The sequence below is a fragment of the Lissotriton helveticus genome, chromosome 11 (genome assembly GCF_964261635.1).
Source record: "Lissotriton helveticus chromosome 11, aLisHel1.1, whole genome shotgun sequence".
Lineage (NCBI taxonomy): Eukaryota > Metazoa > Chordata > Amphibia > Caudata > Salamandridae > Lissotriton > Lissotriton helveticus.
In genome coordinates, this window is record NC_136072.1 from 241,411,926 (window position 1) to 241,431,227 (window position 19,302).

At 39.7% G+C, this 19,302-nt stretch overlaps 1 protein-coding gene across 3 annotated transcripts in view; it reads left to right on the forward strand.

Annotated features, from left to right (window-relative positions):
* Nucleotides 1-19,302, forward strand: part of TSC22D2 (TSC22 domain family member 2) — a 149,857-nt gene that overhangs the window by 76,428 nt on the left and 54,127 nt on the right. For 2 of the 3 annotated variants that reach the window (XR_013602635.1, XR_013602636.1), the window contains one exon: nt 16,606-16,761. The exons of the other annotated variant lie outside the window; for it this stretch is intronic. The gene's annotated coding sequence lies outside the window, so the exon portion shown is untranslated. The remainder of the gene's footprint in view (nt 1-16,605; nt 16,762-19,302) is intronic. 3 annotated transcript variants of the gene reach the window in all.

The window sequence follows — 19,302 nt, forward strand, 5'->3', positions numbered from 1 at the left end:
AAAACAATGAGCAGTTACTTCCTCTAAACGTGTTGTCCACTTGGTAGGAGGAAGTATCGTTGGTTTTCTGGAGGAGTGGCGCAATATAACAAACAAGTGGGTGCTAGATATTGTCGAAAATGGATATCTACTACGTTTCAAGACTCCTCCACCTTCCATTCCTCCGATGGAACTTGGTTTGTGTCATCCCATACTTCAAAAGGAGGTATGCAGTGTTCTGGTAAAAGAAGCCATAGAACGTGTCCCCGTTCATCAAAGACGCCAGGACATATACTCTTGTTACTTTCTGGTCGAGAAAAAGGGTCCTTCTGTGGAGTACAGGCCTATTCTGGATCTTCGCATCTTAAACGGATACATACGAAAGGAAAAGTTCCGGATGCTGGCTCTACACCAGATCTTCCCCCATTTACATCAAGGAGACTGGATGTGTTCCATAGATTTGCCGGACGCTTATTTCCACATTCCAGTGTCCAGGAAACATCGAAAGTTTCTCCTTTTCAAAGTGGCTCGACATCGTTATCCATTTCGAGTTCTTCCATTGTAAACTCAAGTCAGCACCAAGAACGTTTTCAAAGTGCATGGCAGTGGTGGCGGCTTTTCTGCGCAAACAAGAAATTTTCATTTACCCATACCTTGACGACTGCCTTCTGAAGAGTTCCACTCCATCTCTGCTTCAGTCGCATCTGTCTTACAGTCTTCAAATTCTGAACAACCTGGGTCTACGAGTCAATTTCAAGAAATCGATTCTCAACCCCCTCAGAACATTCACTATCTGGGATTGTCGCTGGACAACGTGGAAGGAAGCGTGTGTCCTTCGGAGAAGAGGTTCATATCTATCAGGAAGAAGTTTCAGGAGCTTCTTCAGACTCTCCTCCCTATGGTCAGGCAAGTATCCTCTCTTGCAGTCCATGGCCTCGTGCATCTTCATTGTCCCCAATGCTCGATTGCACATGCGTCCTCTTCAGCAGGCTCTGGGTGACCAGTGGGAGCAGGCTTCAGGGAAGTGGGAGGATCGGTTTGCACTTCACCAGTCTGCCAAGGACTCAATCAGGTGGTGGGCAAAGATCGAATCTTCTGCAAGGGGTTCCCTTTCACCAAGAGACTCCAACACAAACTATCGTGACAGACGCCTCACTGCAGGGCTGGGGTGCCCATATGGATCACCTACCTCCATGTGCAAGGTCTGTGGTCGGACACAGAGAAGGTTTACCATATCAACTTCCTGGAACTGAGAGCGGTCCAGCTAGCTCTCAAATCCTTCTTCCTGTCTCTGAGATCCAACTCCCTCTTAGTTCAGACAGACAACACCACGACAATGTGTTACCTGAACAAGCAGGGAGGCACCAGATCCAGAATTCTGTCCCAGGAGGCGCAAGCAATTTGGATGTGGTTACTGGCAAGACATCTGACCATCAAGGCAGTCCTCGTCCCGGGTGCCCTAAATGTTCAGGCGGACTTCCTCAGCAGAGAGTTTGTAGAGGCGCACGACTGGGTGCTCAACAACGACGTTGCTCAAGGCATTTTTCAACGCTGGGGTTTACCAGACCTAGACTTGTTCGCAGAAGCAACAAACGCCAAATGCCCAGTCTACGCATCCAGGTTTCCCCAACCAGGTTCAAACGGAAATGCGCTGCTGATAAGCTGGTCCCAGAATTTGCTCTATGCCTTTCCCCCACTGCCTCTCATTCCAGTGGTGATCACCAAATTTTACAAGACCAACTCCAGGATGATACTGATAGCTCCGGAGTGGCCGCGCCAGTGGTGGTACCCGGACCTTCTACAGCTCTCCGAAGCTCCACCCCAGAGGTTACCTTACCGTCCGGACCTGCTGTCCAAGAGCCAAGGGAGAGTATTCCATCCCTGCCTTCCTTCGCTGCGGCTGACAGCATGGCTCCTGAAGTCTTGCAATATGGGCACTTAGACTTGCCAGATGACTGTATGAACATCCTCAAGGAAGCTAAAAGACCTTCCACTAGAGCTTCCTACGCTTTCAAATGGAGGCGTTTCTACATCTGGTGTTTGAATAACGGACATGACCCAGTCTCAGGACAGGAACAGGTCATACTGCCATATTTGTTATATCTGGTTAAGTCGGGGCTGCAATTTTCCTCTATCAAGGTACACTTAGCAGCCATCACGGCGTACAGAAAATCTCCTACACAGGGTTCTTTCTTTAAGATGCCAGTGGTGAAGGATTTTTTTGAAGGATTAAAAAGTGTATCCACCAGTTTGAGCGCCTTCTCCGTGAGAGCTCAATGTGATCTTGATCAAGCTGATGGGAACACCTTTTTGAACCAATACATAAGTCTTCTTTGCAGCACTTATCTTGGAAAGTGGCCTTCTTGGTCGCAATTACCTCTGTTCGTAGAGTAAGCGAATTGGAAGCTGTGTGCTGTAAGGAACCCTACTAAGTATTTCACGCAAATAGGGTGGTTCTTAGAACTCATCCTAGTTTTCTGCCAAAGGTGGTGTCAGAGTTCCACATAAATCAGGGAATCACGTTACCCACTTTCTTTCCCAATCCCTCTACGCCCCCTGAAAGGGCCTTACATTCTTAAGACCTTAAGAGGGCGTTGAAGTTCTATTTAGATAAAACTAGAGGTATTAGAAAGACGGACAGGTTGTTTGTCAATTATGGTCCAATTAATACTGGTTTAGCAGCCTCTAAGCGGTCCATCTCAAGATGGATAGTTTCCTGTATTTCCTTGACCTACCAGTTCGCTAATAAAGTTCTTCAGGGAAGTTCTAAAGCGCATTCAACCAGAGGAAAAGCCTCAACTACGGTTCTCCTTAGAAATGTTCCCATAGCAGAAATTTGCAAAGCAGCCACATGGCGGTCTGTTCATACTTTTTCTCGCCATTACTGCTTAAATTCAGATACTCGGGCAGATACTCAAGTAGGTCAAGCATCTCTGAGGAATCTGTTTGGTTGATTATTCATACCTATTACTTTAAGATTGGTTTTATTACTAGTGCTACTTTACAAAAAGAACTGACCTAACTGTCACCTGTGGTGCATGCTGGGAGCATAGGGCTCTCTGAGGTTCTTAAAGGCAAAGTACCTAGATTCTTGGAAGTCTTAAAGGCGAGCCAGTTTTCTTTTTTGTCAGGACAGTAATTTGTGTGTGTGTGTGTGTGTGTATATGTGTGTGTGTGTGTATATATATATATATATATATATATATATATATATATATATATATATATATATATATATATAATGTGTGTTGCTGTGAACAAGACTGTAATCATTGAAACGCATTGACGCTGTGTGATGGGATGTGGATGACCATTGGAAAATCTGATAACTAGAAGTTCCTGGGAGTGCAGCTTGAATCTTTGGCTTTTGGAAATCAGTATGGGGGATGCTGGTTAATTGACCAACGCATGCACCAGCAGTTAAAGTGCGCTGCTTTATGACTGCTTGCTTTGACCTACATATAGATATATAGAGATATAGATCACAGATGCTTTTGAGCGATAAGTTTGTTATTGTAGTTTATTTAAATGCGTGTAAAGCGTTTCCCCTCAAATTAATTGACCAGTGAAACATAGTGCAGAAGTTGTCATGATGCTGACCGAGGGTTGATACAGACAAGAGGATGGCCTGCTGTACAGAGCAAATTTATTTGCACGAAGATCGTGGCTTGCTAAGTGAAATGTACTAACCATAATGAACCTTGCCCTATGAAAATAGTATTGTAAATGGCTACTAGCAAGCGCTAGTAGTTACAAGGTGTAGTTCTACAGTCTAAAAGGAGACGGATTACCCTAATTAAGGTTTCAAAGGGGTGTTCCAAAGATGAACAGATGGATTTTGGAGTAAGTCCGCCATCTAAGAGCTGAAATTGAATACAATTGAACTCTTTTCACTTGCAATAATACTTCGTATATGTTAAGGCTAGATTATAAGTACAACAGTGAAGTTATGTCCAGTGGTATGCCTAAAATATGGAAGGGTGTTACGCTCTGCTCAATTAATTTGTAAAATTCAGTTCCTGTGAAAGTGTTTTGGTATTTAGAAATAATTTTTTCACACATTACCTCGAGGTCTACAGCAGAAGTATTTTTATTTTTACATCTGAATTTTCATTACGAGCCATAGTGTGGCCATTGATGGATTTGACATGTAAGAGCTCATCGTAACAAAGGTTTCTTCACATTGCTGCCCAGATTCTGCTTTGTGTAGAGTGTTCAAGTTAGGTGCTCATTGTGCAATAATCAGATCTCTTGCTTCCCCAGTTCCACTCTTATTTGGATGTTTACATAGATTTCTGCCTTGCATCTTTCTCAGAAGGAATCTTGCTGTGCTAACCATGTTCTGTAGACCTTGGTTTCTCATCTAGCAAGTTCGTGGCATCTGCTATAGCTGCGCCACTTTTATTATGATGCACACCATACATCCTCCTGATTATTCAAATTGCTAGACGCAAATATGAAGAAACTCCCATTGAACGTTCTGCCTCTTCTTTCTCGGGATGATTACCTGAAATCAGTTGACTCTGGGACAAAAGGCAAACAAATCTTTTTCTTAGGACCATGTGAATGCTCTCCAATGTCTAAAGCTTATAGTGGTGCCAAATTCCAGAAAACCAGATATTTAAGGTGGCATTTGTAGTTGGCTGTATCCGTGAGCTTTTTCCTCCATTTTGTGACGTGCAGTATTTTACTTCTCAACTTCGCTTTAAGACCCTGGAATAAATTGGGCAACTTTCAAATGTGGCTACAGCATCGTCTGATTTTACTTTTTTTATGGCATCACCTGGTTGGTTTCAGCTTGTTTTGAAAAGCAGACTCCTACAATGTATGTACCCTTCCTAATCTTGAACTCCTTTTCTATCGAGACAGCAACTAGAGATGTTATGTCTGACATAGGGGAAAAAACTAGATACGCTTTCTTGTAATGCAGTTTTGTAAAGTAGTCCTGCACCATAAGTCTAAACCATTTTAAAGGCTTTAACGCAGAGTGCATTCAATCGGCATCATCTTTAGTCCTTTCATTAGCCTGTTGGCCAATGAGGAAGTGTTCAGTGTGTGCGGTTTCAGTTACCCTCCGCATTAAGCTATAAATAGCAGATGTTAAATTCGTAATCGGATTATGGATTCATTTTCAAGTGTAAATTTTTCTTAAAGGAGGGGCATGCACAAAAAAATTGCATCTGGGTCCAAGTTGTTTTTTCGCTGCTGCCTTTTCCTGAAGAGGGGCCTGATGTCTATAAAAAGAAAGAAATAACCATGTTTATACCGAACCCTCCACGTCTGGTTCTAGTCAACCAGTGATGAGACAAACTATCCTGATTAAGTTAGTTGATTCTCATCTAATTCAAGGTGTATGTAGACAAAATGTATCGCGTGAAAATAACCGATTTTGTTACTTCAGGCTATTGGCCATGGCTTCAGTCCTAATCTTTTAAATGTTGCAAGGCATGTTTATGGTGCGGAGAGTTTAATTGCCATTTTGAACCCAATTTGGGTGATATCCACGTTACAACTTACTTTCCTTTAGTATGCTCAGGGTTTACTGGAAAAGGTGTTCCAAAATGGGATATTCATTAATATGAATAATCCCAGAATTTCATCGCGGATATGAGTAACACTCCGCCGCCTTCCAATTTTATTTAAAAAAAAGTTTACAAAATTAACCAGTGGACTTTTTTAATTGAAAGAAAATGAGAATTTAAATGAAGGTTAAATCAGCAACAGGTCTGTTGCCTTTTAATAGTACTAGAAGAAAAATGCATGGAATTCCTTGACATCATTGTCATTAGAACTTTGACCTTATAATTTACGGTACTTGCCTCTAGTGAGCATTGTTTCTTCACTTTTTCTCAGTGAAGCAATGAACCCTAAACCCACTGCTGTGCTTTCTGCCATAATTTCTCTTCAGCAGATTCCTTATAAATGCATTTCTCCACTTATTGTGAAGGGAACATGCCTATGTCCTTCTCAAGGATTTTTTTTTCTGTTGGGCTCACTCATTTCTAATGTCTGTCCTGCAGAAAATTCCAGGAATATTGAAAGTAGTTTTCCTTGTCACCACATCATGTAAAATTATGCTAGCCCACCATAGGCAACCATTTTTTGTTTCTGACAATTGTATTTCATCGCATTGGAATGTTGATGCCTTTTGTTGGTTTGAGCAGTATTTGCTTCCAACTAGAAAGAACATTTGGAAGGCATCTTTACCTCAATTTGTTTGTCTCCTAGGGTTATCATCAGAGCTAAGAGGCTGTCATGCCAATCAAGATCGTTTATGGCAATTTGCTAGAAATTGTCATTGACCATTACTAGCTCAAGGCAGAGCATGTCATCGAATTTAGCAGCCCTTGCAATTAGTATGGAAAAGGCCTACAGTTCAAAACTCGTCTTGTATTCTTGCTACATAGATTTCATGGCAGCATTTGACAGGCTCTCTAGAGTGCAACTGTGGCAGAAATTGACAGATGCCGAGATTTCACCAACCTTACGGAAAGCTATCCAACTCCTACACTCTAACACATGGGTGTGTGTGAAATTAGGAGATGGTAAAAAATTGTCCAGGGAAAAATGTACTACAACTGGCCTTAAGCAAGGCTGCGTACTTGCCCCCTCCACCCCTGCTGTTCAATATTTGTACATCTAACATGTCCAATGATTTAGACTCTTCAAACACCCATGCATCAAAACTTGGAGATCACGTTCTAACCACATTTTGTATGCCAACTGTCTACCTTTAGTGAGTAGGATCCCTGTTGGGTTGCAACATCTTTTAGACTACCTTCATGCCTACACATTGCAGAACAAACTTGAAATAACCCCCAAGAAAACTAAAGTTGTGAAGTTCACTAAAATCTAATCCATCTGGCTCTTGGCACATCAATGGAGCCAGTTATCTGTGACACAAAATGCAAATATCTAGGGGTACTATGACTTAAGGGGTTCTTACAGTCCACATATGGAAGCAAACAAAACTAAAGCCACTGCCCCAACTTCAGGTTTCACCAAGCTCACCAGATCATTACAGGGCCCCATGTCAACTCTCCTTCTGAAGATAATGTTGGCAAAATTCTTACCCGTAGTTATTTATGGATGTGAAATCGTGAGGCACAGCTGCAAAGTAATTAAACTTTTTACTGGCCAGAGCCTACCGTACAGTGTATAACCTGCCTAATTATACCTCCCAGGTGAACTATGGCTTGAGTTTTGGAGGATAAAACAATCCTGGGCATTAAAGTGCGCTTTCCTCAAGAAGTGCTGCAGATAGAAATCTGCAAATGAAAACACATTGGCATATAATAACTGAAAAGATAAACGGAATAGTAGGCTTAAATTTAGAGTTGTGTTCATAATATGTGGAATTTTCCCATATACCCCACAGTGCAAAACGTAATGATATGACAAGCTTTTGGTGATTAATATAACATAATAAGGAGGACCCATGCCTGGCAAGTTAATAACACACACAAACTGCTGAAACCACAGCCATATTTTGATTAGGGGTACGGGTAATGAAAAAAGCTGACGTTTTACAGACTATGGCTGGGAGTCTATTCAACTTTGGCCTCTGCTCCTGTAGCAAAGAAAAAATCTATCTGTTGGTTGTAAACTTTGTGGCACATGGGAAGAGACTATTCACATCCTCTGCATTTGCCCAGCCTTGTTACCAGAATAAAGAAAGATGCTGCAAGAGATTTCTAACAAGCCACAATACGAACTTGCAGTCAAGCTCTTATCGCAGTCCTTGATCACACACACCTTCGTATCATGGTGAATTTTCTGCAGTTTCAAAGAGTCAAGGCTGCTAAGAAGCAACCCAAGTCTGTAAAACCCTTGGATGAGCAAAAATAAATCCAAAGTGTTGGACCCCCTCTGGTAACATGACTACCATTCTCTACATGTGATAGACATATGGATTAAGCTACGCGTTGGAACAATTTGTTCAAAGTGATTAAGAAACGATATTTCAGAGAACCCAAAGCTGATGAACTGCAAAGTTTCTGGCCATCTATCGGAAAACTCTCGTAAGACGGTAAATTAAGTATTCCAGTATATTCTTGAGATACTGTGCTTCCTGGCCAACATTTTGAGTATTTTTATTGATTTACTCATTATTTTGTTACTGTGAACTTGTATAATGAAATGCTGCAGAGATTGAGTGCAAGACAAACGAATAGCCTTTAATTTTACTTTCTTATAATTCTTCATGTGGGATGTGCAGTGTTTTTAATTAACCAAGCACTTTTTCAATACATCTGAGTAAATTCATTCAAAGCGTCAACATGTAAATCTACACCCTCAACATAATGTCTAAAAACCTCTTGCACAATGAAGTAAAATAAGTATTTGTTCCATTCAGTGTAGAAGGCCTCAACCACCATGCTGCCTTACCCTTCCTCCAGAAAACTACCAACCCAGGGCGAGATGCCGCATCCCGGATAGAGAATGACATCCAAGCATAGCAATTCCAGTTGGAGTGCTTGTTCCTGGAAAGGGAGACGCTGCATGCACTCTGAACCATATGGTTGAGAAATGTTTCATAGGGAAATCCACCTTTTAATGGTTGAGCTTATTCTTCATCTTTAATTAGTCTCTCCTTTGAGTTGGATGGCTATTTCTACTTTCAGTTGATTTAAGTAAGCATGTCCTCTAGAAAGCTCAATATTGGCACTGTTGCCTAACTAGGAAGGGACGTTCTTTAAATTATTCAGCCAAAACTTTGATATATTCCTGGTTCCTCTTCTAGAATTTTGTGTTGATCCTGGAGATTTATTGCTCTTTGGCTTTTAAAGCTCTACTAATTATGTCAGAAAAATAAACCTGGTTGTCGTCTGTTATCTTGGGGCTCTCTTTTAGCAATACACTTCCTCTTTGTGATGTTTATAGTTAAACTAAGAAGGACCCCCCCACGTATTACATTGGCTACTCCAGTTAGAGAGCAAACATGGACTGCACATTTTTAAGATGAGCACTTCGAGTTTTTCCACAACAACATTAAAGAGGTCGCTGCCCGGAGATTTCTCAAGTGATTCATGCAAAATGAATACAGGACAAAAAGTTGAACTTAATTAGGGAGGATACAAGTTTACATTTGGTTAGCATAGCTAACAGTTAATTCCTCTAAATGAATAGAGCAGTGAGTTGCCTGAAAGCTCTTGCTATCTTTGTTGCTGGTTTGAAGCTGAAATTCCATGGAATTTGTTAAACTTTTTGTCTTTGAAGCCTGTACTGATTAAGTTGAACTGCTGCAAATCTGAAGCATTAAAATGATAAATTAAATTCTCACCCACCCTTTCCCTTCTTACAAAATCTAATTCTTGGATTCTCTTACTGACATTATTGCCAAAATCTTCAACTACAGAAAGCTTTCTTCCAACAAAAAGCTCAATTGGATGGAGTGCAGACAACCTGCTACCAATGTATTGCAAGGCCGCAGAAAGCAAATGACTGACGCTTGTCCCCATTTCTCACACTGATGAGTTTGAGGAAACCTTTCACAGTTTCAGCCCCAAAAATAATTTAAGACAAATTGGTGCTTTTCATTCTCTTGAATGGATCTGCTCAGATTCTGGAAGATTCATTCAAATTGTGCACTTGTGAAACGGAAACATCTATACTTGGGTTGCTGAGATTTTTCATGCTCTAGTATGAAATCGGGCTGTTTAGAAAGTGCTTTATAATAAAGGAACAGGGGCATATGTCCCACTCACACTTCAGGCAAAGAAAGCCTCTGCTGACTGGAAAAGCTAAAACCATTCTTGAGCCTACCAAAGGCAAATGGGAGATGTTTAAAATGCTGGTCTTGCATCCAGTATAGGTCTAGCTGCATCAAGGGGACTGGATGTGTCCCCTATGACTTCTAGCGTGCGTGTTCCAACATATGAATCGTGGAGCCAAGAAAACTTTAAAGATCTACAGCACTAGGACAACAAATTTCAATGTATCCCATCCAATGTGCTTTTGCAAGCAGTTTGACAATGTTGTACTCTTATGAAATCCTCCAAAATACTGGGCTTCAGATAAATCAGTCAAGATAATTCAAAATGGAACACAATTGTTACTTCAAGACTGAGTGGTGAAGTCACCAGAAGATCATGCCCTCCTGCCAGACAGTTTGCTTTGAGTGGTGAAGACACCAGAAGATCATGCCCTGCTGCCAGACAGATTGCTTTGTGGTGAAGACGCCAGAAGATCATGCCCTGCTGCCAGACAGATTGCTTCAAGTGGCGAAGACACCAGAAGATCATGCCCTGCTACCAGACAGATTGCTTCAATTAGAGGTTCCATGGTCTCTTGCTTCTGTGTTTATGCTTATCATGCACAACTGCATGTAAGATTACTATAAGCATTCCTTGAAGACTATTAATGCATGCACGAGGGAGCAGGAAACAGTTTCTAACCTAGATGGCTTTTGTTCCCTAAATGTATTTCCTGCAAAAGATGTTTACATTTCTTACTAGAAATAACTCCATAGCCTGATAATCATGAGAGCTGCATCCATGTTGGAATGTGTTCATAACCGGGATCATCCAAACTTGCAAGCAATGTGTTCTCGAAAGGAACACTTATACCACATCAGTTGAATATATGACTTTGGACCTAACCATGCAACCATGCAGTCATTTCAACATTTAAGTTGACATTCTGTCATGATGTAGACAATTGCAACCATGTGCTATTTCCTTAACGAAGTCACAATTTTTTCTAAGAAACTACAGAGGCATTGACTCCTAACCAATATCTGCAGTTGTAGCAAATGTGTGCAGAATGAGGAGGCAGATGAACTGATAAGCGTAACTGATGCAGAAGTAGATTTTATCAGCTGAAGTGCTTGCCCAATGAGGCAACCACACAATTGGACCAGTTCACTACAGAAAGCTATTTCTTTGCAGCCTGGTACCCAGAACCCAAATTAGTGAAGATGCTTATTTCATTTGACTGCTTTTCTAGTCCTCAAGATCGAACAGTCCACGCTGAAGATGAGCCTTGTAACATCAGAATATCCACGTCAATGTTTCATAGCTTACATCTCATTTTGAAGCAACTTCTTAAGATTGCTGCTCAGTCCAAAACACCTTTCTAAGAAATCCTCCTGAATCCTGCATCTTCTCCCACCTTGAATTCTTCAGTACAGTTTTCACTTTTCCCCTATAAAACTTCATGCAAGAATCATTACGGCTTGTGGGAAATGCCTACTTTGGCATGCTTTTTTTTTCACCACCTCGGTGATAAGGATCTTTTGAGAAGGTCCTCTTTTCACTGTTGGGTATTGAATAGTCCTGTCCATATCAAGTTAATGGGCCTCTGTTGAACAGCTACATATAGTTAACTTCAATACGTGTCTTGAAACATAGCTCTATAATGGTGACTGTATCATCCAGTAGACTGCAAATGTACGGTCTTTCGCCTCCTGACCTTTTTAAAGCTTTTTTAAATCTGCTTTCCTGAGAGCTTGCACTTCCTGACATCTGTAATTCTTTTAAGAGTTGCACATAAACCAAACTATTTCTGTGCTGTTTTACCAAAACTAGTTTTTCAGCACAATGTTTGTGTCCTAAATGTGAAAACAGACAGTACTACCTCAACAAAACACTATACGTGGTAACTGTAAGGGTGGCTTGTTTGGTTACGTTTATGCAGTCTACAGCCACATATATGGTATCATTCATTACTTCATGCCTCAGAAGTTCAACAGACCATTTACGTCAATAGGGGACCCGATAGAAACGTTCCTTATGAGAATTGTAGTGGTTGTTTATAGGGTGTGCAGTCATTGTCTAGCTATCTTGCTGCTTTTACCCCAGAACAGACTCGCAGTGAGGCCAGACACACTTAGTACATATTTTTTGATTCACTGAAAGATAATCTTCCTGGTCAGTATTATTTAATCTGTTTCTTGGGCGCATAATTCTTGTTCCGAAATTAAAATTATAAACCTGCACATTGCTTTAAGTGTGGCAGAAAAAAGCGCTCCTTCTGAACAGAGGCTCAAAGGGTTGTTGGCAGGGATACCTCCCCTACAGATTTCTCTACTCTGAACACTTCCTTCTACTTCAACCATACCCACTAAAATGCAGTTTGCAGCCTACAGTTCAGCTCTGAAGTAGTTGCAAGAAATTCTTCATCTCTTATGCTTTCAACTTTGTGACAGTTGCTTGCCACCGTAGACCGTTCAACCCAGTCTGCAACTTAACTGAAATGTGTACTTTAGTCTGTTCCATAGCAAAATGATGGACTTCAGAAAATTGTCATATCTAGATAGAGGTTCTAATATCTTGTCCATGATTCCCTTTACAAAAGACCTTACTTTGAAAGCAGTAATCGTCTTTTGACCAATATAAATCTAAGGTACTTCGGTGACTCTTAATTGCTCTTGTGTGGTTTCATGTCTTATACAGTATGACCATACCAGTTGTATATGTAGAAAATCCATAATTATATTTAACTTTTGGTGGGATCAGTATTGGTATGCCAGCTACAAAACAACTGCATTATGTGGGTGCCAAATGCAGCTTTGTTTCTATCCTGCTAGACTACCTGTAGCCAAATCCCCCAAGCACCCACGTGTAATAGTTGCTATTTTCAGTGGATTCTAATCCAAGCAAGTTCATTTATTTCATAATGTTGTCATAGTAACAGACTCAAAGTGTGTCTTCTAAGTCTTTTATAGACATCCCTTTCTTTCACTTAAATTATTTCTGCTAACCCTTTTATGATTTCTACTTACCACTTTGATGAATCAATCCTCACAGGTGTGTATCCAGTTCCTCTAAAACGTCTGATACTAATGGGTAATCTGCAGTAGACCTGAACACATTTCTTAGTTTTGCAAGGACGGACCTCCTCCTAGATCACAAAGTGCTAATAATTAGAGTTTTTCTACCAACTTCACCGACCTTTGTCATAACTGGGGGGATTTTGGGAAGAAAAATTGAAAAATACAATTTATGCAGCAAATCCCTTCTGCCCTTCTACAAATTTACTCTTTTGCGTTCCCAATGAAACTCAGACATATGTCATTTGCACCATGTGCATGGCTTTGCTTTAAAATATTTTAGGCCATGTTTTGAGAGCTTATGCATCTCATGGTGTAATGCTTGATTCGTCACATAGATCATTGCCTCAATTAGGAAAGTTCTTTGCCACCAGTTATCAAATTACAAAATCATTAAAAGCGATTCGTTTTATCATATTTTTCTATGTTCTGTTGATGTGTCCTCCTTTTGAAGGTACATTTTCTGATTTCAATCAACTGATATCAGTGTGCCATAAGAGTGGAACCATATCTGCTTTTGAGGCCACATTTTTGGAAAAACGCAGTGATGCTTAATGTGCCAGGTATGCGCTCTGAAGTCCATAGGCCTCTGTCCTAAGCCATGGGGCTAAAACTTGCTTAAAAAGAAAGGCCTTGTCCCACTTCTACTTACAGTTGGCCAACTTCATAAAACTGTGTTCCAATAGGTATTTTGCTTCTTTTATGTTTGCAAACTGAGAAGCTCTTTTAAATTTGGCTTGAGGTTACTGAACACCTATTTAGTAGGCAGACCGATTCCTTCCTACCCTTGTTGGATTGTGATAGATTGAAATCTATCTACTCTTAATATACCTATCAAATTTATTTTGGGGCAAATAGTAATATGAAAATTTGTCGGATGGCAATTGCTGTTGCTTTGTGACTCATGCGGCCGTCTGCCAAATGACAGTGAATCTCAAAGATGCTTAGCTTCATATTTTGAGTAACAAACAGTCGTTACTGAGGCTTTCACATCAAATTTAAAATATTTCACATGAAGTCCATTTAAAATGCTCCATTTTTCCATCTTTCCATAACCTGCGAAGAATCTGGGTTCTGAATGCAGACTGTTGTAACTGTTAAAGGGGTTGTTTGTTCATGTTCCTTAACAGGAACCTATTTTATCGATGTATACAGCCGTTGAAATAACTAACATTTGCTCTTTTGATCAGGAAGCACTTGTGCTGTAGTAATTACTTTTATGGCCTCAACAGATATTAAGTATTGTTGCGTCCCATCTGAAGCAAAACCTACTAAAGGTTCGTTGCTTACTCATTCATTGATGGTCCTAGGTCAGCTGCCGTTGTGTGAGAAATTAGAAGTTTGTTATGAGCCACGTGATTTCCAGTTCTGCTTACTAGTGCAAACTGCAAATGCTTACTAAAAGGAATATAGACATGTTGACCAACCACAAGCTGCTATACTGTAACCAACAGTTCGTAGAGGTATCTTCTTTAATGCACATATCTACTTAACTTTTTCTTGTACTCTCCTGAAAGCTAAAACAGACCACTCTGGATATAAAAAGGTAAAGCGCCCATGTCAGTACTTTAATTATAAAGGAAGTCTGGTTTCTTTTCCTTTCGTAATGCTTAATGTTAATGCACGAATGACCTGTTGAAACTTTGTACACTTTCAAAGAGATCTAGTAGGAATTCAGTTAGATTTTGCAAATATGTGAAAAATTAACCTTGTGGTAGATTATTTTCAAGTCCTTGGACTTTTAAGCATTTTGTTTCTCCTCTCAACCAAGCAGACGTAATGCCGTTTTGACTTTTACTTTTAGCAGCCCTAGCCTTCGTTTTAGTGGCTGCAACAAACTGCACCAATACTTATTAGACGTGTATAAAAGCATTCACCTTATCAGGATTTACAGTCTGTGTTTTTGTGGCTACTTTGCGGGGTTTTCTAAATTGTCGACAATGTTCTTTAGTAGCCCACCAATTTTTTTAGGCATTATGTGCAGTTTGCCACAAATAACCTGTCCAGAAAGCAAAATACGATTGTGAAATGAGTTTGGCTAAGGAGACGTGTTCATTATTCTTTGAAGCTTTTCACGTCTGGAAACATTTCAAGCCTCAGTCTAGAACACCAGATCGAAGGGACTTTAAATTTGTTAAATTGCGTAGGCCCTCTGTCTTGGTGATTATGAAAGTGTTCACGGACTATGAGCTTCGTTCCCAGCTTGTGTTTTGAATAGTGTAGTCTTTAATCAGTGTTTATGATCTGTGCTTGGACCCTATGCTGGATGTGTTAGGTTTCTTATTCTGAGACAGGAACTTTAAAGTTTGTAAGGTTTATTTCAATTACGAAAGTCTTCAGGTACAGTTTTCTATTTCCACCATCTACAAAGTAACCACAGCATGTTTCAGTTTCTAACGCATGTTTTGCCGTACAGAGGTTCCTCCAATTTAAAACCAATATTACCTGTGAACCTATATTTGGAGATGGAAATTAATCCACTCCTCTTTCGTTTTTTTCTATATTCGTAGATTTCTTGACCATCAAGAAGATCGTTGTTCAATTCCATCATTGCCGTTTGTTACTTGATTCTTTAGTCTGCAGTTGTCTACTCTTCTGCACAAACTTACATTGTTTAGCTTTACACAATTTTCAAAGCACTTCCTTACCAGATCTACTAAACAATTTCTCTAAAATTCTTCAGTGTGATGCTGGTCGACCCCATGCCCTTTTGACATTTCTAGCAGAAAATGCTAACCCAGAAAATCCCCACTTTTTAAAACTTCCACCCAAACATGGCCGCCTTATTACTCGGCCTTTTAATTTGGTTGTTTACATGCTTACCTGAAAAAGCTATTGACTCAGATTAACACTAGAAGGCCAGTTCTCCATTAAGGAAATAAAGAATACTATTTTTCAAATGTTTCCACCTCCAGGAACAGTTCGTTTCCAGATGGTGTCACTTGCAGCATCAGTCTATTACAAGGTGCTACTTATGTCAGGGGATTTTGGCACTAATGTGAGTGGTTTTTGTTATTGTTTCTTTACTCACAGAGCTGATCTATTTAGGAAAAATCCTGAACGTCTTCCTATCTTCAAGGTCTTGTTCCGAGACAGGTGTTCCAATATATAGGGCCTTGCACAGGATTGTTCTTACCTCAGCGGTATCACTTTACTGTAATGCTTTGGCCACCTGACTAATTCAAGCTAGCTAAATCAAGATCTAGATGTTTGGAAGGCTTAATTTTGACCGTTGACAGTCGCGACTGTTTTTTCCTCCGTTTTATTATGAAGTGAAATGTGGAGGCGGGGAGGGGGGGGGGGTTGACTTCAGTTCAAATGCAGTGGCATTTGTTGACTATCACAGAATCTATCTTAGCAGTTAATGTAGTTTCCCTCTTATCAGTATCTTCTCTTGCTGCAAATGCAATCTCTACTCTGAACATGGCCATCAACCTATAATTGGCTGGTGAATGGATTACATATAGAAGTTGGTTAAACATTGTAGTAAAATGTTGGCCATACGTTTGTGCTCAAGTGTTACTGCTTTGTTTCTGTTGTAATATCGAACCTGTGGCGAGTTCACCTGTTTCATTGAGGGGGAAAACGAAGTTCATTTTAGGGTTCAGGAAGAATGCCCGTTTCTGGAGGACGACGCATCAAGAAGAAACTGCTGTAATGATGAAGGAATTGCTTAAAACTATTTTGTTGCCTGTTAAATTGTATTTTTAATAACTATATATTGAATTTTATTAAGTGTGCTAAATTAAACATGAATTGTGTTTTAGATGTTTGTACCTCAATTTAATGTTTTCACCAGTTATGAAGAAATGATTGATTTGGACACCTATTTACTAAAAGTAATTCTTTGCTAGAATTTTATTTTTTAGAGTTCAGCATCGGCGAAGGAATGTGAGCTAATTTTGATCCAACGGAGAGGCTAAACTTGATGCCCTTACATTGTTGGAGGGTTATTCTAGCCACTAAGGACTGAAAGTTGTCCACAAGGGGGTCATCAGATGAAAAAGTTGGTAAGACAAAATGGATGAGACTTTTATTCATGTATTTTATAATTTGCTGAATTAACCTGCTTTCAGTTCATGACTCACATGAAAACGTCTTTCATACACTGTCCATGGTTGTCAGTCTGGTTTGGAATTTTTTTCTGTTTTAATTTTGCCTGTAGAGTAGTGTTTCATGGTTTTTATTTTTCCCCAGCTGTATAAACCAACAGCTTATTTAAATGGTTGAGAACATGAATACTAAGTGACAAATTTATGCCTTTCTGATAGTTTGTAAAGCTTTAAGATGCTGCTTTAGCAAATTGTCCGAGCTGATTAGATTGTACGCTCTTTATGGGCAGAATCGACATGTTTCCAGCCCAATTACAATTATTGTCCCAAAGAATTTAAGGTTTGTATGAAATAATTAGCATTTATTAAAAGCTATGTGAATCAAATGGGCAGTTACTTTCAGTTCAACAGCGGATGCAAGCTTGTGGGACATTCAACCCATCATTTCAAGGTGGCTGTCACATGATTGATGTGGTAAAGCACAGCAGTTTGAGTGGCACAAGTCCAACATCTAGGTGCAACTTAACGGCTGCGTTGGCCCCAAGTTCTCCCAGTACATTGTTTCGGCAAGTGAAGAGTCTGTGCTTTTATAAGATTGCTCATGGTCAATTTATTAAATTGAGTAGTACTTGTAAGTCTTGCAGATATTCGGAAATCACATTTTATGATGGTTATAGTGCCCAGGCTATAACAAAGGTAGGTTTTCAGTACTAGCAACCAGGCTTCTGGTGTCCTGATAATAATATAACCCTTTGCTCTTTAAATGTGTATACAGAAATTAAGGTGTCATTTTATAAGTCTGCCCACCTACTAAGGATGTTCACAGTTGACTTGTTTTAAATAGCTGATTAAAACCACTTGGTCATACCGAATTTGTGATGTTTACAACAGCATTTAATTGATTAAAATGTACACATTTATTCAAACCGAGTCTTTATCTGAACAGGACGACACCCTGCTTGTTTTCAAAACTTCATATGTGCATATACTTCAATGTCAATTTTAGGTACTTTGGTGCCTGACTCCATTAGGGGGTTTAAAAATGAATGTTAATTCTTTAGATCCTTTTGTCGTGCAGGCATGTTTTAAGCAGTTGCTTTTAGTATGTTGCCACTATGGCTGCAGAGCTGTATGTAGGGTCTATTCTCTGAAGCCAAATGTGAAAAAGCAAAAGGATCCTCTTGTAGAACCACTGTTCTGTTAGGTTAATATTTGCTATAGCGCACGTATCATTCTGGGGCATCTCGGCGCTGTTGTGTATCCGGACCGGAAGTGGAAACTGGGTAAAATTAATATAAATAGGCTTTTAGTAGTTTCCTGAATTTACTGTACAAGGAAGTCTCTTGGAGAGTTATGGGTAGTTTGTTCCAGTATACACATAGCTTTACTTGGGTCTTACAACAATTTTGTTTGATGCAAACAAAGGGATATAGAGAATTTAGACAGCAAACAGCCTAGATGTGCGCAAACAAAATCCTGGAGAGCTGTGTCTGTTTCACACTCAGGAACTTTTCGTCTGGCGCAATGCTTTACTTTTATGAAAGGTTTCAATTTTTTTTAATCTAATTTCTGGACGAGGTGCAACACATCCTGACTATTGCTCATTGGGCTTTGGTTGTGTATGGTGTGCTCTGTTTCTTACTTTATTAATTAATAGTTTTTTTTATTTTAACCCCTATGCTGCGTTTGTCCGCCAATGGCCGTTGCAAACACTACCTCCGTAGTGCTGCGAACGTCAGTTGGCTGACGCGGCCCCGCCCACTCTGCTAAACCGCCGCACCGCAGCAGAATTGCCGCCGCGGTTAAATAAAGCAGCAGCGGTGACTTCCTCGAATAGCTTTTTTTGTTGAATCTGCTCTTAAATGACCTAACTTATTATGCAGTTAAACATTTTAAAATATGTGGTAATCTGAGTAAGATCTGGTGAGAGGATGCAAAATGATTGTTGCAGAAATTGCAAATTAGGTGCAAAGTAGGGACAATGCAATACTATTTCATATGCGAGTGTATAAAATATAAAGACTGATATGGATTTTTGGAAATCTAGATAGCAGTATGACAGTCTATGCTGATGTTTACAATAGTGATTTAATTTCATTAGATACAATCCTTTTACTGTGATTTTTAGCAATACTAGTTTTGTTTGTATTTACATTGCTGTTCACTCCCATTTGCAAAGTATTGACATTTGATGTTTAAATGACTAGCTGGTTCCTTAATTTAGATTACTTTGCATATTAGGCGCGCCACAAATGATTATCTTTATCCCCGGTTTATTTTGTTGTGTGTCCACTAGTTCATCTGCAGAGATTACAATTGTTAACTTTCGAATAGGAGTTGTGTGGTGTGATAGCAGGATGATCATTTGACTTAAACATTTCTTCACTTCTTCTGTCAACTTTCACAGCCATATTATTTTTGTCTGATCTGCTAGTGACTTGTCTTTGACACATGATGTTATGTCACAATTCAAATTCTTTTCAAACTTTCTAAATTAAT